General features: G+C 48.7%; 1 long non-coding RNA gene across 1 annotated transcript; it reads left to right on the plus strand.

Moving 5' to 3' along the window:
* Window positions 1–2,306: 2,306 nt before the first annotated feature.
* LOC118997823 (uncharacterized) lies at window positions 2,307–4,142 on the plus strand. The gene is made up of 2 exons (XR_005068729.1): window positions 2,307–2,440; window positions 2,983–4,142. It is a non-coding gene; the product is annotated as an uncharacterized LOC118997823 (long non-coding RNA).
* The last annotated feature ends 347 nt before the right edge of the window (window positions 4,143–4,489 follow it).

Below are 4,489 nucleotides of genomic sequence, written 5' to 3' on the forward strand. Positions count from 1 at the left end.
AAGTCACAGTAAATCCAAACAGCATGCTGCCGGCTTGGCCTGATTTAGGAAGGCCTGGTTGGGGACCCTAAAAGGAAAAAGTACACCCAGCCCCTGCAGACTCTGAGGCAGCAGGACCTGGGTGTGCCCACTTCCACGTGCTCGTCCTGCCAAGCGAACCTTCTGGTCTTGGGACAGCTCGAGGCCACTCTGAGAAAGGTCAGGCTGCACTAGGGATGTGGCCACAGCTCTGTCCCTCTGGGCATTTCTCCAGGGCTCAGAATAATTCCTCCAAGGCACAAGTCAGCCCCTCCCACTGAAACAAACTAAACCAAAAACACAAAAACAAAAGCAGGCCCAGCACAGAGAGGAGGTTGCCAAGGAGGAATACACTCTGGGCTGGGGCTGCTTTTGACCTATTAAGGCAGGCAACTTGAGGATAACAGCAGCGGGCGTGGGGGAGGGTGGGTGGCCGTGTATCCTGGTGTGGGAGTTGGGGGGGGAGCATAAAAATAGCGGGAGCTCCTCAGCAGGGTTTCCTCCCTCCGGCAACGTGTGAGAGATTCTCATCCAAGGTTTGGGGTCCCTACATCTATTCCCCTCCCTTCTTTTTCTTCTCCCCGACAGTGACTTGTCTTTTTCTCTCTGTTTCTGTCTCATCTGCCCTCCCCGGTTCGCCTTTCTTGCTCCCTCCATGTTCTCCATTCTTCTCATTCCTCCACCTTAACCTGGTCACAACAGAATGTACTTCTGGGTCATCCTGAAAAAACCCCAAGGAGAATATGACTATCTCCTCTGGACACCCCACCCCAGCATGGCCTGGGCAGGCGTCCCTGGAAGATGGCTGAGCTCTCCAGAGTCACCTCATTGGCATTCCTAACACCCCACTCACCAGTCAGGAAAAGATTTAGGTTCTGCGGCCTTGGCTAACAGAACTTTTGCCTGGCTCTGCTAGCGTCCCTTTCTGAGGACACATCAGCGGGGGGCGGGTCAGCTGCAAGGAGTCATTCAGCAACCCTCCCCGCCCCCAGCACAGAAGACATGAACATGTGAGGAAGTTACTAACCACATGAGGCAGCAGGACACGTGTCCAGAGGGTGCTGACCGGGCTTTGGAGTTCAGAGGGGAGAAAAGACTAGGAGAGGACACAGTGGGAAAGAGCCTCACAGGTAGGAAGAGAGAAAGCACATCCCGGGTGGGGACATTAGAATAAAGGACACAAACCCAAATTAAACAAGACCATCCTGGAGACAGTGAGTGAGCAGGACAGCCTGAAAGGACCACAGAGTTTGTGCTGGGATGTGGTGAGAAGGAAGCCAGAAAGCGAAATTGGAACTAGTTTGTAGAGAGCCTTGAATGCCAAGCCAAGAGTTTGGAATTTACGCATTCATCATAGAGTGACATAGAAAGTTGTTGAGGGAGGAATATGACCAAAATGATGTGGAAGAAGACATCAAACCTTTCTAGTTGTAGCAGACTTCATCTTCTGGCCCACAGCCAAAAACAACAGCAGCAAAACAACACATATTATAAAGAATACTGGGGGGAAATTGGGCCAGATGCCGCACTCCTCCAGGATTTATTAACTGTGGTTCATATTAATTGTTAATCACCCCCACCTCAGCACTTCTGCTGGGAAGGGGGTGGGAATCAGACAGACTGGGAGGGGGTTCTTCCTGTAGGCAGCAGGACTCTGCCTTTTTCTCACCACCCCCTGCGTGGGAGGGCTTCCCGTGGAGATTCGCCCAAGGAGACCGAGGAACTTGAAACAGCGGGAGGCAGGCCGTTCATTTCCCATTAGGTCACCTTTGAGCTGGGAAAACAGAAACTGGAGCGGCCGCAGGTAGACGGAGAAGGGAGCTGTGAAGCACCTGCCCTGTCCCCAGTGGGTATGACAACACTGAGTGAGCTTCCCAGGAGTCACGAGGACACCTCGGGAAGTATCTGTGCTTAAACACACAGAAGGTTCCGCTTACGTGAAATGCCCAGAATAGGCAGATTCGTGGACAGAAAGCAGATCAGCGGTTGCCAGGGGCTGGCGGGAGGAGCGAAATGGGGAGTGAGTGCTAAAATGGGTACAGGGTTTCCTTTGGGGGTGATGGAAATGCTCTGGAATTAGACAGTGGCGATGGTTGCACAGCACTGTGAATGTACTGCGTACCATCAAATTGTACACTTTAATTAAACTGGAAAATGTCATGTTAAGTGCATTTGAACACAAGTTTTTCTGTAAAAAATGGCAGCTGGGTTCCAGCCACGCTGTCAACCACCCTCCCAGGGGTGTCTGCTAGGAATGGAGCTCCAGAAGAAAGAGGCCGTGGGTGCGCTTCCAGTCGTGCGTGGGTGCGCTTCCAATCGTGCGAGGGGCCGCGACAGCGGTCTTCAGACTGGAATCTGATCCCCCTTGGCACACAACCAGGCCACGCTGAATTTTCTGAAGAACCCACACATGTGCCCTGTGGTAATCATAGATACTCTTCCCAAATATTTCAGAGCACCCTCTCTGGGCACATGGTAAGATTATACTTCCATCCCCTTTCAGCTTGAGTGGGACCATGAGTCCTAGACAGTGAAATGTGAGTATAAGGAGCTCTTGGCAGCAACATTTCAGTCGTGATACACATTCTTCTGCAAGCCCTTGTACTCCTAGTTGAGTGTGACAATGTTGGAGACCAGGACTGTTCCATCAACTTAAGTCCCTGAGTCTGGTGAGCAGAGCCGCCGACCTGCGGTTAGTCACATAGCATGAATAGGAAAGGAAGCCTGTGCTGATCTAAATTATTCAAATATGGGAGTGGTTTGTTACCACGGCATACTTTAGCCCATTCTGGAAGAATCAGCATTTGGAGTCTTGCCCCATAGACAGTCTCAATGGGCCCTCAGTGTTAGCCCACTAGCACTGGGCAGACATGAGCAGACATGAAAGATTACTCGATCTCAGCAGCTACTTATGAATAGAGCTATTTGTCTCTTTCTTCTTTCCCCTTCCTTCCCCTGGTAGAGGGAGCAGGAAGTGACAGCACACCACGCTCTCCTTCAGGGGAGGAGAAGAGGTGAAATCAAATCAGAGATGAAGTGATTATTTGAGACATAGTTGGACCCCTCCCACCAGGACCTGGACTGCAGAGGATCACAGCCTTCGCCAGATCCTTCTTGAGGCTGCCGTGGAGGGCCAATGGTGGCCAACACCTCATCTCATGGCCCTCAGACACTCCAGTCTCCTGCTGTGCCTGCCTGTGGGTGAACCAACCAGAGCCCTGAGGGCAGGGGAGTCCAGGAGGGGCAGAGTATGGACCTGTGGGGAGAAGGGGACAAATGGAAAAAACAGCTACTTGGAGGAAGGAGGAAATAAAAGAGCAAGGAGACAGTGAGGAAATGGCAGCCAAAGCAGCAGGCTATTTTCTGGGTAAAGAAGAGCGAGGCAAGAATAGCAGTATTGAGCAAAGGTGTTTTGTAGGCAAAAGAGCACTGAGCATGCTTTCAACTGAGACCTAATTCACCTACACCACAGCACTGATGGCCAGTTAATTCTGGCTTACCTCACCTTGAGAGTGTCTGTGACTGTGGGTGCCCCCCAAAGACACCAAGGGTGAAGCGAGAGGGGCAACACAGTCACGGCTCAACAGCATTGCAAGCTTCTGTGGGCTCTAGCTATAGGAGTTGCCTTTATCCATGATTTCACTTTTCATGGTTTCAGTTACATTTAGTCACCTATGGCCCCAAAATATTAAATGGAAAATTCCAGAAAAAAAGTTTCTAGGTTTTAAATTGCATGCTATTTTGCATAGTGTGATGCACTCTCGTGATGTCCAACTCTGTCCTGCCTGGGATATGAGTCATTCCTTTTGTCTGGCGTCTCTACACTGTATGTGCTCCCAGCCTTTTAGTCTTTTGGTAGCCTCCCTCCTGGCCATCAAATCAGCTGTCACAGTATTGCAGTACTTGTGTTCAAGTAACCCTTATCACTAAATAATTGCCCAAAAGTACAAATCTAGTGATGCTGGCAATTCAGAGATACCGAAGAGAATCAATGAAGGGCTTCCCTTAAGTGAAAAGGTAAAACTTCTTGATTTACTAAGGCATTGTATCATCTCCCCTCATCACAAGAAGAGATAGTGTAGTGTAACAGATATTTTGAGAGAATAAGACAACATTCACAAAAATTTTATTACAGTATATTGTTATAATCATTCTATTTTATTATTAGTTATTGCTAATCTCTTACTGCGCCTAATTTACAAACTGAATTTTATCATAGGTATGCATGTATAGGATAAAACCCACATTTATATGTATACATATATACATATATACATATATACACACATATATATATATATACACCATATATATGTATACCTACCTACCTACCTACATACATACATATATGTGTGTGTGTGTGTGTATGTATGTATGGTATGGTACTGTATATAGCTTCAGGCACCCAGTGGGGGTGTTGGAATGTGTTCCTTGTGAATAAGAGGGGATGGGACTACTGTATCCATCTCTC

The sequence above is a fragment of the Sturnira hondurensis genome, unplaced genomic scaffold (genome assembly GCF_014824575.4).
Source record: "Sturnira hondurensis isolate 20B ecotype Veracruz unplaced genomic scaffold, ASM1482457v3 Scaffold0013515, whole genome shotgun sequence".
NCBI classification, from domain to species: Eukaryota; Metazoa; Chordata; class Mammalia; order Chiroptera; family Phyllostomidae; genus Sturnira; species Sturnira hondurensis.